Source organism: Sinocyclocheilus anshuiensis, unplaced genomic scaffold (genome assembly GCF_001515605.1).
Source record: "Sinocyclocheilus anshuiensis isolate Anshui unplaced genomic scaffold, SAMN03320099.WGS_v1.1 scaffold615, whole genome shotgun sequence".
NCBI lineage: Eukaryota > Metazoa > Chordata > Actinopteri > Cypriniformes > Cyprinidae > Sinocyclocheilus > Sinocyclocheilus anshuiensis.
The window spans coordinates 830663-847822 of NW_015552647.1; the positions used below are offsets into that span (position 1 = coordinate 830663).

General features: G+C 37.5%; 1 long non-coding RNA gene across 2 annotated transcripts in view; it reads right to left on the minus strand.

Moving 5' to 3' along the window:
- Positions 1–17160, minus strand: part of LOC107667043 (uncharacterized) — a 57899-nt gene that overhangs the window by 7458 nt on the left and 33281 nt on the right. For both annotated transcript variants that reach the window (XR_001631749.1, XR_001631750.1), the window contains exon 3: positions 13090–13193. This is a non-coding gene — a long non-coding RNA (uncharacterized LOC107667043). The remainder of the gene's footprint in view (positions 1–13089; positions 13194–17160) is intronic.

Below are 17160 nucleotides of genomic sequence, written 5' to 3' on the forward strand. Positions count from 1 at the left end.
TGAGTGAACTATCCCTTCGATGTTGGAGGTGTATTTGAGGATGCTATCTAAAAAAACTGAATATGGTTAAACTTGCTGTGTAATTATTCATAAAATTTGTAAATACACAATGACATTAATTTAAAACAATGTACATATATCTAAATATAGTTTTACAATATAGACAGGAGTCTATATTGTATACTAGAACTTTTTTTCTTTTATTATTTATGTTAAGTACACCTTTTGTAGATGGTTTTTCTCACATTTTAAACACATTCGCTCTATAGTAATTTCAGAACACTGAGTTAAGTCAACTGAGTTTGAGTCAACAAGTTTGGGGGCAGGACTACCTGTTTGGCTGACCAATAGAAGATGAGGGGGAGTGGTCTGCCAATCTGTTTGGAAATAATCATTGTTTTCTGCCTCAAAGTTCACAAATAAAAAAGGTAATGGTAAAATAAAGTTGAAAAAAATTTAAGATTGAGAGAAAGTCACAACAGGGATAGTCACAATGACATGAAAAAGTAATTTTTTTACTCTAAGGCAAAAACAAGCTTTTATATGATTCAACTAAAATCAGATGTAAAAAAAATGTTAATGAGACAAACTGAGTTGAAATCGATTCAGAGATGTGTCAATATGTGGCGTGAAATGATTTATCATAGTTATACTGTATGTGGGTGTTTGCTATTTGCACGAGGGCCTATTTTCTGTGCTAGTCCACCAGGTGATGCTCTGACATCTTACCGTAACGTCTGACTCCTGACGTGATCACCATTATAACACTCTAATGCACTTACACACAGATACACAAATATTTCAACACACATAAAAACCAAGTAAATTCCTTTGCACAACACAAAATATCTCTCATTCAGACATGGTGCAGTAATGGGCGATAACGTTATCAACGCAGGAATGACAAAACATTGACATAACATCCACCTTGCACAATATTAAATTGCAAACAATCCTGGGCAGAACAACCTGTTTGCACAAAGAAAACCAAATGAATCTAAATTTTTTTGTTGTTTACCCAATTCAGTTTCTCAAGCTTGACTCCAGACAGCCTTTCAGAAAGCTGTTTCAGTCTGGTCAACAGACAGGAAGTGATGAAAAGCATAAATGGTTTTGAAAGGGAGAGCGAGAGAATGCGTGTGTATGTGAGGGTTCATAACAGTGTGTTGTTTCTGGTGCGAGGTACAAACACAGGTCTGACAGACGAAACCACAGGAAAGACTGCTCTGATGTTACCTCTCACACCGCACGCTCAGTGATAAGAAGAAAGAAAAAAGGAAAAAAAGATCTGTAACAGTTGAAAAGTCCCTTCATGGGGGTTTCACTGCTGTGTGTTTCAGAAGAAGGGGCCCGTCGGCACACAGCGCAAACAATAAGCACGTTGCATGATCTCAGTGTAAGGTCTACCCTTAGTGACTTTGTAAAATCTCAACATCACACATCTTGTTTTTTGCTTTGTTGACATCTAACATACTGTATCTAATGTACTTGTAAAATACAATCTAAAAACTTTAGTCAGCGCATTAAACATTAAATGCTATCTAGTCAGCACATTAAACACTAGCTAAACAAAATCTTCCACAGTTTTTTGTTATTGTTATTTTTATTATTATTTTTAGACTCTGAGGTTTGTTTTGATGTACCTGGGTTAATTTCAAAGAGCAAAACAACACTGTAAAAACATCCTGTTAAATTACCAGCTAAAACTGGTAGAATTCAACATTAAAAATACAGAGACAATGTTTCTAGTATTACAGAATGGCATATTGGTGGCTGTATAAAACTATACATTTTATTAAGTGATATGAATGTTAAAATAATCAATCTGAACAACTAAAATCTGATTTTTACTGTAAAATTGACTAATAACCACTATAATAATAGGCGGTAAAATAGAAAGCCACATGATGAATCTGAGTTCACTGCACGTGGCCCATCCATAAAAATGGCAATACTCTTAGGCTACGTTCACACTGTCAGTTTTTGGGATTGACAACTGCATTTACTTACAGATGTGAGTCTCGAAATGTCCCGTTCACACAGCAACTTACAGTTGTGCTTGGAATACTGTCTGTATGAACATGCAACATGAGTCAAGCCCGTACTTCTTACCAGTAACCATAGCAACAGTGACTGAAGTAATATCAAAGATGGCGACGTCCATAAAACTGAAAGTCTTATCACTTTCTGACACGACAAGAGTCCAGTCGAGCCGCGAGTTCATCCGCCAAACCTTCATTAACCGACAGCAGCTTTTATATTTGGGTGGAGAGCGGAGCATCTGAGGCACACGCAGAACACAACACTGACAGGAGCGGGGCTCCGGTGGAGAAAAACTGACTGAATCTAAAACTTTCAGATCAGCTCATTTCTCCGTCACTGTAAGTTACCGAAACCACAGATTAAAACACGCAGCACACGTTAGATGCACATTTGTGCAGCAGAGCAGCTCTCTCGCACTGTATGATGTGACAGAGTTGTCCAGTCCTGTTCCATTCACACAGCGCATGTTTTCAGAGAATGCGGTTGTGAGTCCTGAAAATTTACAGGTGTGAGTTCGGTTACAGAATGCGGTTGTTACGCCCGTCAATAACCGTACTGTGTGTAAACGTAACTGTATTAAGGACTCAAATACAGGACTGACAGCTGTATTCTGCTGCCATGTGAACATGGCCTTATATAGATGGTGCAAAGAGTCATACACACAAAGACAAAACACCATCAGGGTAACATCACACTAAAAAATGCAATAAATGTTAACTAAATAACATAAAATGTGAAATAAAAAAAGACTAATGTACATCATTAATAAGAAAAGCGATAAAAAAACAAAACCTATTTTAATATAATCTTATACAATTTATCAGGCAGGACCTCTAGGAATGTCCTGTTAGTGGTTGTTTACCATAAATCATATGGTAAATTATTATTTTCACTTTAAAAAAGCAAAAAATTAGGTACATTAAATGTTAAACCATTAATAGTTTTTCACCATACATACATTCAACATCCTATTAACAGGTTTTTACTGTCGTATTTTAAGTCTTTATCTGTAAAAAGTAACTTTTTTTTTAAAGTGAACACCTGAGCAGAATGGCGTTGCCTACATTTATTTATTCTATTCATCGCAAAAATGTACACATTCTGCTTTTGTTTTATAACAAAGGCCCAAATATTTATGTACAGACGATGATTCATTTCAAATCTAGTTCAAAATGCTATTTTAGTTTAAAACTATTCAGGTGAGCATCGACTTCATCTGGATGCTTGCGACTGAAATTTCCCCCTACGTTTTCTGCTTTTGTTTTTCCGTTAGCAAAATGTGACCCCACTAAAAGCCACAAAACGTCAGGGCATTCTGAGATCGGTGCCATGTCTCTGCGTTGTGGTATGACTGGGCTGCCCACATATTGATTTACCCAATCCGAATTACCTTTCTGGCGTCCCGGGGGACGACCAAAAATCTCTGCGTAAATTTGCTCAGCCACTCCGCGTGCAGAGGAAGAGTCTGTAACTTGAGAGGGAGCGGGTCCAAATGGATGCCTGTGAAGGTGACGATAGCGAATAATATCTCTGCAGAGATGATCGTCTTTGACAGTGTAATATTACTGGACGATAAATATACAGCGCTGAGGAGGCAAAAAAAAAAGAAAGAGAGGGGAAAGCTGCCGCCAGCTGAGTACGAAAGCATAAATAAGGTCTTTTACCTTCGTCAGTTATCCGTCTTTTGACACGCAAGCTGAGCACACTGTAATTAACACGGAAAGAGATAATGGGGTCTCTACCCGCTGATCAATCTGCCACATAGATCATCCGTCTCTTTTACAATGCCACGTTAACATTATTTTTAAAAAAGAGGGAGGAAAAAAAATCCACCGCAGATATTAGCCTTTTTTAATAGCTACTGTAGCTTGATACGGCTTATGGGTTTATTGACATGCCTGTTTACACCATGTTCACAAAAGAGAAGCTCTTTTCTGCATACAGCACATAAATACATACATCAGTGCAGAATGGTGCGGCCGCAAGACTGTATTGACTGACTATTGGGTCTGTTAGATAATGGACTCAAAAACACAGAGACGTGAATTGTGTTTACAAGAGAAGAAACTAAAGAGCCACAAGACTGCTACGACTCTACTCAGGAAGCATAAGCTGTAGTGTTTTGTGGGTGGGTGTACGTTTGTGTGTATTTCTGTAACCCAACTGGGAGACAAACAGGCCTGTTGTTTGTGTGTATTTCTCAGCTCTGCACATGTTTGTCAGGTCTAGATCCACTTTCACAGATTTACTGCTCCTGTCCCCTCTGGCGTAGTGTACACTAGTGTTCTCAGAGACTGCTTTAATGGACAGATTCCTGTTCCTGCTCTCCAGGGGACAGGCATGAACACGTCAGCTACATGAAGCTCTAGTGGAGTCGTAGCATAGTGGTTAGCGCGCATGTTCTTACACATTGGGGCAATGTACGTTTGAGCCTTGCTGGTGCAATTTTGCAAGCTGTCGTCCCTTTTTCTTTGGGCACTTCCTAGTGAACCTTTCAAAATAAAATGTCAAAAATTAACATGAAATGATGCCTGATTAAAATGTCATTATATAAAATTATATTTTAATTACATAAAGCATTTATATTTTATTAAATAAAATTACACCACCTTTTAAAAGCTTGGGTATGATTCTTATATGTTTTTGAAAGAAGTCTCTAAAGTCTTTAAATAAAAAAATACAGCAATATTGTAAAGTATTATTATTAGGGATGCACCGATACAGATACTGGTATCGGTATCGGGCCTGATACTGCGCTCCTGTACTCGTACTCGTAAAAATGCCCCGATACCAAAAGCCGATACCAAACAGCGTGTGAATAGAGCTGTGTCCAGAAAAAGAAACACTGAAAACAGAACAACAGAGAGTAGAATGGAGTTATTAGAGATTAAGGATGTCTATGAAGTACATGTAAGTAATTAATATAATGTTAAACATTCAATATTCACACCTGTATAGCGGATGTGCCCGAGCTGATAAGCAGAGCGTGCTGAGTGGATTGAGCGTGCGGCTGCACAGATGCGCGAGCTTGTCGAGTGAATATCTCACAGATATCACTGGAAAGTTTGTAGTTTGGTCGGATATGTCAAAAGCAAGTAAGTAAAACAATGCACAAGTTACTAAAGTTATTTGACGGTCAGAGAGAGAGAGAGAGAGAGAGAGTCCGAGAGCACGCACTTCTGTTGCATGATCTGTTGCATTTGGATTAAAACTAAATCGTAAATATAAAACAAACAAAAATTATAGGGGCATTCACTATAAACAGCATTTATTTTAAACGTCAAGCATACACAACTTTATTTAAAGCAGAAGTGAAACTAGCAGGGTGAAATGCGCTAGCTCTCTCATTCTGCACCAATACAAACATGTGCGTGCTGCGTATGTTTAGATTGCTTTAAGGCCAAAGTATACTTTGGTTTTTACACGTACGCGAGGGTCCGTGTACACTGTGCGTGACGCAAATTACATCACCAAAACAGTACGCGTGCACTCGTATAATGTATAACGAGTGGTTCCCTGCGTTATTTTAGGAAAATGTTTTGTGATTACAGTATTGAGCTGCTGCAATGGAGCAGCTCTAATGCGCCATTAAAATGAACAGTGAAAGTAACAAAAGCTTATACAATACATTTTAACAGGTATAATTAAGTGTGGAAATAACTGAAGGAAATATCTGTTTGCTAAATGAAGCCAACTAACATGATTCATATTATTATTATTTTGTTTCTGTACCCAATATTTAAAAAAAATTACAAATGCTGTGAAAATACAGGTATCGGTATCGGCGAGTACCAAAAATGAAAGTATCGTTATCGGACTCGTTCTGAAAAAAAGTGGTATCGGTGCATCCCTAATTATTATGACTTAAAATAAAATATCTCTTTTAGTATATTTTAAAATATACTTTACTCCTGTGATGGCAAAACTGAATTTTCAGCACTAATTTATCCAGTCTTCAGTGTCACATGATCCTTCAGAAATCATTTAGATATGCTGATTTCTAATATGCAAAACAGATGAACAAAGTTCAAAAGAACAGCATTTATTTGAAATACAACAATGTAAAAGTATTTACTTCACTTTTGATAAATTTAATGCATCCTTGCTGAATAAAAGTATTAATTCATATATTTAATATTATAAAACAGATCATTATAAATGTATAGGGGGAAAAAAATAATATTTCACTCAAACTGTGAATACAGTATGACCAGTGTTTACCGATTCACGAGCGAGCCGATTCTTTTAATGAATCATTCAGAAATACTTACAAAGTTACTGGTTTGAATCAGTCTGACAAATCCTTCACTTAAAGAACTCACTAAACCAGTCAGAGCATTTCTGAATCAAAATCTGATACAGTAACTGAACTTGGTTAAACTTAAACCATACTGACTGGCTACATTGTATAGTTAAGATGCCGACTAGTATTTAAGGATACACATTTGCAACTAAGTAATTTTTTGTAATATATGCACATACACTAAAGTTCAAAAGTTCAGGGTCAGTAATATTTTTTAAAGAAACTGATGCTTTTATTCAGCAAGGACACAATACAATTGTTTTTAAAAATGACAGTAAAGACATTTATAATCTTACAAATATTTATATTTCAAATAAATGCTGTTCTTTTACATTTTCTATACATCAAAGAACCCTAAAAAAACTACTTAAAACACAAAAAAATATGAAACAATTACTGTCAAATTGTAATGATAATATTTTGTTTTTGACTTTGTCAAATAAAGTCCTCCTTTATGCATAAGAGACTTCTTTCAAAATCATAAAATGTTACTAACCATACATTTTTAAACTTTGAACTATGGAAGGATGGAAAACACTATTCTGTAGGAATTCTGCATCCGATTAAATCCACAAAAATGTTAAATTAGCTGTTACATCAAACACAGAACATCATCCACTGCAAGCAAGCAGAATGTTGTTTAACAAGGACAAATCATAACACCTTGAATCAAAGTAGCATATCTCCATACTAAAGCTTTCATCATTACCCAAAGTCTGCTCTCTCAGCTCAAACTTCTCAGCATTCGTCATTAGCGCAAGGCTAAACGGTCAGTGCGCCACTTCCCCTATTTAGACAAGCGATCCGTGAATAAAAAGTAGATCCAATGTCTCATTGCCAAACACAGATATCTCACATGTAAAATAACAAAGTTGAAATCGGTGTCCTAAACAGAAATATGACAAGAAGGAGGCTTTAGGAAAAAAAGGGTCTATCTGATTTACATCGGCCTTTTGATAATTTTTATGGTTTGTAAATTACAAACACCTCAAATAACTATAGGCGGCACATGCTAATCGCTGATTCAATGCTATACAGCAGCGGTAGGATGTTTGATTCTGCTTGTGGGACTGCATTTGGTTCACTGCGGTGATGAGAAAGGTAAAGGGCCCCAAAAAACCCAACACATAACCTTTCTACATATCTCAGACAATTATACACCCCCCACAATTACACACCCTCGACTGTCCTTCCCCTCCGCTCTCTTTCCCAGTGACCTGCGCTAACCTGCTCTCATCTCTCTGCGCCCAGACAGGAAACAGCGTTGAGGGTGTGCTAGTGGGTCCAGCCCAAAATCCAGACCAGCTCCACAATACAGGCCGCCACCCCGAGCTCCAGCCTGCCCCCAATCAGATCGAAGCAGGGGGGCACATCCTGTGTGAAACCGCATCATCACACTGTAAATAAATGCTTTCTCTTTTATTTGCTCTCTCTCTCTCTCTCTCTCTCTCTCTCTCTCTCTCTCTCTCTCTCTACTTCCGTCAACTGTCACAGCCTGTGCCTCCAATCACCTTAAGAGTCCAAACAGGAAAGTGAAAAGAGAGGGGAGAGATAGGAGATATGGGCGTTAATTTGCTGCTCGCTGCAAGTTGCTCTGCTGTTTCCTACACACACACTGGGCCAGCTGCCTGGGACTCCATCCTGGACTTGTGTTCTTTTCCTAATACTCGCCGTTACGACATCAGCCCACCGCCGGCCAGCCACCCAGCGAAACAGGAAGTTAGGAAGCTAGGTGTAACTGAAAGCTTTTGTGAAAGCGGAAAAGGGACAGTGAATAAGACTGAATAAACTCCACTAATGTAGGTCTGTATTTCGTTATAATACAGACCTAATCTAACACACCCAAGGAAAGAAAAGTCACAAATGATTTCTCATTTGTAAGGTTAAAATGAGAGCAAATAAAGATGCTCAAACCTTAAGGGGGTTTTCACAGTGATGCCATAGAAGAACCGTTTTTTGGTTCCCCAAATCCTTTCAAGCAAACAGCAAGCAGAACCATTTTTTTTCTTAGTGTGAATAACATTTAATGATCTAAACCTTTTTCTGTTAAACAATAGAATGGAATAGAATGGAGAGGTTCCATAGATGTTAAAGATTTTTATTTTTTAAAGTAACTGTCTCAAACTGTGCTCTGATTGGTCAGTATACCTGCAATCAAAAGTCAGTGATTTGAACTCAATAATTTCTCATTAAATTGAAAATTGAGTTATGCCATCTACCTTAACAACTGTCTGGTTTCTATTTTAATTTCCCCCAAATAAATTAAAGGAGGAATAAATTTGTTTAAATTTGAATTAAATGGAGACTCATTACCACATGGCAACTATTAGCTCATTTGTGTCTATTTATGTTTTAAGCCTCCTGAGATATTCAAGACCACCTTCTGAGCAATTTTATTTTCCTTGTTGCAAAAATCATTGTTAATCTACAATAAAAATAAAAAAATATATGAAAATGCAAGACTAATTAAATGATTCAGCGCTGACCTTTTCTAAGAAATGACACATATTTAAAAAATTTACATAAGCAGATTTGTTTATCTGAAGTCTTACTAAAATTAAAAGTGAAATTAAATGATAAACTGTAATATGACAGAATGGGAAACAAACTTGCTGTAAAAACAAGGGCGCACAAAGGCATTCATAAAAACAGCCCTGAGGTGGACATATCCAGCATTGAGACCCCCTGCATTAGCCTGTGGTGTGTGTTACACAGAGGCAATTAAGACAGGATACTGATCTAATGAACTTCTAAGCGTGTGTGTGCTGTGTTAAGTTGTGAAGTGGGCCGTATGTTGAGCCACTGCTAAATGAGTGTTGCATTTCAGTCGCCCGGTCAGAGGGCTGCAGGCCCAATCTAAATGCATGCGTGTGTGTCCGGCCCTGTGGATGGCAGTCATTGAGCAGATGCTTGGAAAAAGGAAAACATCACACAGTACTTGCATTTCCATGCCTGTCGGGGTGGTCTTGAACTATGTGCGAGTCTGCTAGGCTGTTGTTAATTGCACTGCCACAAATAAGCAACTAGCCAAAACATGATTCAATCTGCTCTCAATTCACTAAACAGCATTTTTCTGCCCAACTGACTGATGGGCAATGGTATAATTACAATAATTTGCTTCATCTATCTGTCAAACCAGTCCCAGAGGATAATTTTATTGCTCAAGGGTTGATCTTTTTTAGCTCAGGAGAGTTATGCTTCAATCAAAGTTCAACTTCAAAGTTTCAGATGTTCCTCTTAGAATGAAAATAGACACAATTTGTCATCATACAGTAAGTGTAGAAAGCTAAAACATTAATGTTAATAGAATAGAGCAGATACTTAGTTTTGGGAGGATTTTATGAGAATTTTTGAGTTCATGTTGAAATCTTTGACTTTTGATTGCAAACTTTGATGTGTTAACAAATCTGGGCAAAGTTTGAGACACTGTTGAGAGCTATTTGGAAACTCTAGAACAGTGGTTCTGAAGCAGGGGACAGGGCCTCAAATTTAAAAATGACTTCAAACCTAAATGCTTAAATCACTAACAACAACAACAACAAAAAAAACTTACAATGATTATGTAAACAAAAAAATGAATCAATAAATATTATTTTTATTAGAAAAACTCACAGAAATCACAAAATAAATTTTATATTAATAAAAAAGTTTGAAAACAAGCATAATTGTCAGAATTACAGAATGTAATATGAGAAAAAATATATTGTCTGATTCGGGGTGCCTAAAAATATTGTGTCAAAAAGGTTGAGAAGTGAACCAATGCTATAGAAGAGACACTGTACATGTGAGACTCCTGGGGTGTTTATTCAGAGAAAAGCCTGACGATCAGGAGTCAAACGTCCCATTCCATTTCCGTTGCAAATAAGAAAAAAAGAGATGTTATAGAGATCTCATTTGCGATTTCTTCTTCCTATACGTTGAAATTTGCTTCTGATGAGCATAAAGGTCCAATTTAAAATTTTTCTCTATCACTTTACAATCAGCTGAACAAGGAACATCATCGTCAGCAAAGTGAGATGTTAATCACTGATAGTGAGAACAGATGAAGATGTCTTAGACTAGTCCAACTCAAGTGCAGGGGTATGCTGAGACTGTCCAAAGTTTATGACCCACAACAGATGATGAGGAAATGGTTACATCCGTTTTATTGTTGCTTCAAATTAACCTTCAACTCAGGAAAAAAAAACGGTTGCGCGACCTCTCTATTTTGTGAGCTATGCATATAATTTTGTTGAGTGAATTTTCAGAGATACAAAGAGTGCAACAACACATATAAAACGTCACACTGTAAAAAGACTACAGTGATCCTAGCCGCATTTATTGTCACTTCTTTTGTTTATTGCCTCTTTTTGATCATTTGTTGTATTCCTCATTTGTAAGTCACTTTGGCTAAAAGTGTCTGCTAAATGAATAAATGTTAAATGTGTATAAGAGTAAAGCTTCTTAACACACAATTTCCGATAAATTATGGTCTAAGTCAAAAGACCAAGACCAATGAAAGTCTATGAGATATTTTTTCAGCCATTTTATAGTCTGGCAGACCATAAAATCTTCTCTTCAAAAACTGCACTATTTGTGAAGGAATCAGTCTTTTGAGTCAGAATCGGTTTATCTAGTTCTCAGAACAGGTCTAAACGACTTGCTCATGAACTCAAAGTTCTCGAATTCGACGCAATCAGATTAACACTCACTGGACAGGAAGTTTTTTAGTGACGTATATTTTGGCCTGTTCCTCACATAAACCTACTGTATGAATTCAAAAGACTTGAATTCAAGTGCATGAGTCATAAGGACCATGTTTTTGATACTTTCACCTTTCTTTGCAACCTTTTTGAAACTCGAAAGTGTCAGCCCCCATGTGAACTATTTGCATGGAAAAGAACTAGTACAATGAAGAAACAAAGTCATAGAGGTTTGGAACGACATAAAGACGAGTAAATGATGACAGAACTTTCATTTTTGCATGAACTATTTCTTTAAATATGATAACGTATGGAGGAACGGTCCTGGAGCACAACCGGTGGGCAAATGCACCATCAGCAGTTGTGCAAGTCAAATAAGGAAGAGAAGAATTGATAGAGAGAGAAAGAGATACCCCTAAGTGCTTCTCTTTGGCTGACAGTGGCACAGAACAATGATTCACACCATTGCCCGCTGTATCCCACAAATGAGGCATTACGTACAGTGGCTACCGTTACTGCAGGAAATACGTCCTCTCTGTTCCTCTCAACACTCATTACATTCCCATACTTCTGTTTTCCTCTATTCATCCTCCACTTCACATTGTATCAGAGCAGGAAGAAGGTCCCCCGCCATGACGGGCTGCAAAATAACAACTGTCACCTTCAGCAAAATTCATTAAAGCAATTTAACGTTGCCGCCTTCCAACGTAATTTTTATAATTGAAATGAAATTCTCCTACTATATTATTTTTTTAAAAGGAGGGGGTTAATTGACATTTGTGGTAATTAATTGCCAGGCGGAGAGATGTTTATGTGGAGAAGTTAAAAACAAAAAGTGGCACGGAGAGCAGAATAAAGGGGCAACGTGCTGAGATGGTCTCATCATCATGGCCTTCCCTCCTGCGGATGAAAGGAAAGCAGAGGGATGGAGGGATGGAAGGAGCGACTTCACTTCGCAGTCGGAGATTTAATTGCGCGAGGATTCCATTACCTCGGCACAAATGTCACGTTTGCTTCTGATCGGGGGCAAAGGCGTGGACTGGCACTGTGCCAGATCTATGGCACAGAAAAGTGCTCTGCCAGTTGCAAATATACAAGCACGCTCACACGAAGCTGCAACGTGATGACAGGAAGACTAGTCGATGTCGGCAATACATAAGTGTGAAGGGACAGTGACACTAAAAGTGGGTCAAAGGCAAATGGCAGAAGTACCAACCATTGGTACTTGAACAAACCCATTGGTTAAGAGAACAAACCCAACCCAGATAAAAAAAGATCTTAAGAAAGTTTGGGGTTTCAGGATGAGTGTTCTCGTAGACAAGAAAAAGGAGATCTCTTTGCCGTCTAGGAGAAAAACAACTGAAAAAAAAAAATATACAGAGATCTTGCTTCCGTCTTCTCTGTCATTTCTTACAAGAAAATAATTTATCTAGCATGTCTCAAGTACAAAAGAGATCTCAATGTTTTAAAGTGGCCAGATACTAAATTCTCACAAGGTTAAAGGCTGTGCAAATGAAGACTAAAAATCTCCTGATTTTTCCTGAGAAAAAAAAGACCCTAAATAACTCACATACCCTCTAGAGTTTCAGGAATAGAGCTCAACAATGTCTCAAACTGCACTCAAATTTGCCAGATATGAGTAATAATTTAAGGAGATCAAATAGAGACTCTGCTGACGTCTATAGTTTCAGAAAACATCTCAACAAGGTCTCAAAAGTAGAGATCTCAGTATGAACATTTCTTATCAAATTCTTCCAAAACACACTTACTACATGTAAACACCAGCTTCATTTCTATCTAATCATATTTCTACTAGGGAATTTTATGAGAAAATTTCAAGTCAAAGTTGATACGTCAATGAAATACACATGATAAAACGATCAAATCTTCTGACATAGGAAAGACCAACCTCTGAGCGATTAAAAAAAAGAAAACTGGTTGTAGTCAAATACATATATATGTAAAATACATACTGTAGACCCTTTTTACTACTACACAAAAGTAGCACAATAGAAAGCATACATTTGCGTGGTTTCAAGAAAAATTCTGAAGATAACATACCACAGTCACTTGTTTGGACGGGATTGACGTTCCATTGTTCCAATCAGAATTCAGAAAAGGAAACAAAGGGGCGGAACCATTGGATACGGTGCAGCCAGCTCAATCTGAAATACAAAATGAGTAAAAACGACAAGAGAGAGACACAAGTGCATATTAACATCAGCAAAATTGATACCATACCAAACAGGAATTGATACCATTCTCTAAAGGTGGGGGATGTCCCTTAAATTCACTCAACCCACATAAACCTGGATGATGACTCAAATGAGAAAGGAAAAAGGCAAAAACGTGATGAAATCCAACCACAAATGCTTAATTTGGTGACAAATTAATTCCAGAACTGACCTAAATGCATCTTAACACATTTTCAGATTTTTAACAGCAAGCATTTCTGACACATGTGATATTTACACAGAGCATCTGATAATCAGCTCAAATCTGCATTGCTGTTCTGATGAATGGTAGTGACTCGATGGACGACTCATCTAAGGAAAAGCTGCGGCCACACACTACTTGACAGAATTCTCTGGAACATTTTGTCAGATCCCGTAAGCCGGTGACATGTACAGTAGCTGTGATCAATCAGCATCAGTGGTGGTGATTTGCGTAGTAAAATGCTTATTGCAGAGGTCAGCATTTACTTGAGTGTATTCTCATTAAGAGCGAAAGGGAGACAAAAAGAGAGAGTGACAGAAAAAGGAGGGGTAAAAGAATCCGGAGGGTTAAAGAAGGTAAGAAGAAGACAGAAACAGAAAGCGACAAAGACGGAGAGGAGTGTCTGTCATTCATTGACCCGCCACAGGTCTGCATGGTGGAGTTTTAATAGTGCGATGGTAAATTGCTCAGCTCCATGCTATTCAACAGAAGGTTGGCCAATAGACTGAATATTTACAATGTATTTGGAAGTATTTTAATGCCAATACAAAATTAACCAACATCATGAATATTGCAAAGATTTTAATTCGCTTTTTATTTGCCTATTAAAGGTGCAAAAGGTGTCTTCAGAAACATTTTTTGTTATGCTGGTTGAAAGTCTCTTCACATCCCGATAGCAATCATTAAGTTAAGTGGTCTAAATGTATTTGTCTGTATTTATATATTCTATGGAAGGCGTAGGATCAAGAAATGTTCGTCCAATCAAAACGTTTGGTCCGAGCATTTTAATATGCTTTCCTACCTGCCTGTCAACGTATGTATTAGCATACCTCTGCGCACCGGGTTCGCGCAGACAGGATACGTCATCTAGGATGGCAGACAAACATCAACAACCCGATCTTCCTTCCTGGTATTGTAGTACTTTTAAAGTTTTCTCACCGGTGAATGACACATGATGTAGCCCAGCGGTTAATCAAGTCCTCGCCCCAGCTCATTAGAAGTGAGCTACATGCATGAAATGTGTTCCGATCGATATGATCCCTAGACAGTGTTCATTGCTCCCTACTCCCTGAGCGGGGGAAATCCGTTGAAGTTTACTTCACTTCGGAACATGGGCTGGAATTGGGAACCGCTGATGTAGCCTATTGTAGTAATGTTGTCTCTGGTATTCTGGTCTGTGAGCGTAAATGCGTTAAAGGGGCATGGCTTTGGATGGCGATTGCAGGGAGGGTGGGACATTCGCTTTCAGTGCTATCAGGCTAAAGTTAGCATTTTCCAAGATCTCCTACTGCACCTTTAACGTTTCAAACGAAAAGCGGCATACCGGCTACTTGTATCACAACGAGAAATATCTTAATAGTGCTTAAACATGAGTAGCAAGTGCCAGTCGAGTTGAGAAATGTAATTCATTTCTGCAAATTAATATTTTTGTTAATTTTAATAAATCAGTTCATTGATTCATTTGGAATCATTCAAAAATGTTTACAGACGTCCCTGGACAAGATTTCAAATGCTTATAAAATGTTTAGTAAAATACATGCTGTTTATTAATAATGCTATTTTATATTTTTATTAATATTACTGTTTATTATTTATTGCTGTTTTGGTCTGCATTTTATATTAGTGCATAAACACAAATTATAATAATATAATACAATTATTAAAAAATGATATTAAATTAAAAATTTCTATAAATAATAATATATAAATGTTAGTTATTTTTGATCATTTGTATATAAATTATTTTAAAATATTTCCCTCTGCTCATTCACTGAAAAACAGCTCACCTTGATTATGTCTATCCACATTTTCTATATTTTATTCCAAACTTTAAACATTTTGAATCAACTCGGCAACAATGTCTGTTGGTCAAAAAATAAGCTTTTTAAGAACTACTACATAAATATCAATATATATTGAATACTGATATGAATGATACAAACTCAGGCCTGTCCCTTCCTAGAGGCCAAATATTCACAGTATGTCCCCAACAGACCCAATAAAATCAACCCTTGCATTACAGCTCATCTCCATGCAATTCCTCAGAGTGGAATTCAGCTAGCGCTAACCCCCTTAGCTGGCCGCATTCCTCTGTTCCACGTCGGGCGCTGAGCAGCTTCAGATAAGAGCCGCTCTGATTAGCCGCCCGCATTCTTGTCATTGCTGCAGAAAATACACAATCCCAAAAGACCCCTCTGCCCCCTCGCTGGTATTTATGACTCTCACGTCACTGAACTCCAAAAATAGGGAGTTTAAAAGGGGCAAGAGGAAATAGCTACAGGTAAAAAGAGACAGAGAGAAAGAGAGAGAGTGAGAGAAGTATTGTATTTGAAGAGCAGCTAGGGCACATGAAAGTGAAAGAGAGGTGGAAACTACTCCAGGATAGAGATGGATGATCTGATCTTCTTTGAAAAAGAGAAAGTGACAAAAATAATAAATTAAAAACAGCCACATTTACATTAACCTTTAAAATGTCATCTTTACCAACAGGAAGGAGAATAAAACAAAAACAAATGTGATCTTGTGGCAGGAAGATGGTGTAAAACACAACTAAAGACATCCATCTGAATGCGTATGGCTGTCAACAAGAAAAATAAAAAAAAACCTAGATAAATTAGTCTCACTCACTAATCGACTATCTGAATTTTTGAATGACTAGTCAACCAGTGTAAATCCACATTAATTTTATAGTTCTAAACTCTTATTGTATGTATTTTTTATTTCTTAGAAACAACTGAGACAAATATGACATTAAATAGATTCCTAACTTACATTTCAAGCAAGTATCCAGTTTGTCTCAGCTGTTTCTTTCATCTTATGCCGATTTGAAATGTTGCTTTCTTGCTCTCTCATTGGCTGTAGGTCATCGCCAATGTATTTTTCAGTCAGAACTCATTTCACACTAGGGTTGTAACGATATACCGGTATGTCGGTATATCACGGTTTGAACGTGCACGGTTATCATACCGTAAACATTTGCATATCTACGGTTTTATAAAAATTGAATGAAAAAAAAATAATAATTCTCACCCGCACATATGCAACTCATTTCCACTCGCTGCTTCACTTCGCATTCACCTGGCTGCTTACACGCACGTGCAGCAGAGAAAATGGCAGAGACAGAGATTATATTTCTATCCCTGCCGAATGCCGATACAAAAAGTTAAAATCTGCAGTATGGGAATACTTAGAATATTAAAAAAAACGAACGTGGGGTTGTCCTTGAGGACGGATCCAATTAGCAAAAAATGTGGACTCTGCAAAAGCAGGCAATACATCCAACATGTTTTGCTCATATTCGCGGACACCATCCCTGCGTGCAGATAAAGGTGTGTCGCATTAATAACAAGTTATAAGTTAAGGCCGTATGATTTCCGTGATGCAGAGGGAATCCCGGTGCAGTCGTGAACATGGAATTTACAGTAGGCTATAACGAGGATGTCATGTAAAACGCGCAATCTGATCGATGGATAAATCAAAAGTAGATATGATATGTGTCTGTGAATATTAAAGCACAAAGAGACTAAGAGAGCTTTCTGCATGTCTCTGAGTGGTGCCGTTTTATCTACTACATACTGAAGTACGCATGCATGACGCTAATGGTGTTTTCAGCATCTACATAAACATGAACATCACCAGAGCTGCTCTGAGAGAAAAACCATTGTCAAATACACTCTGAAACTCAAAGGTCCGCTA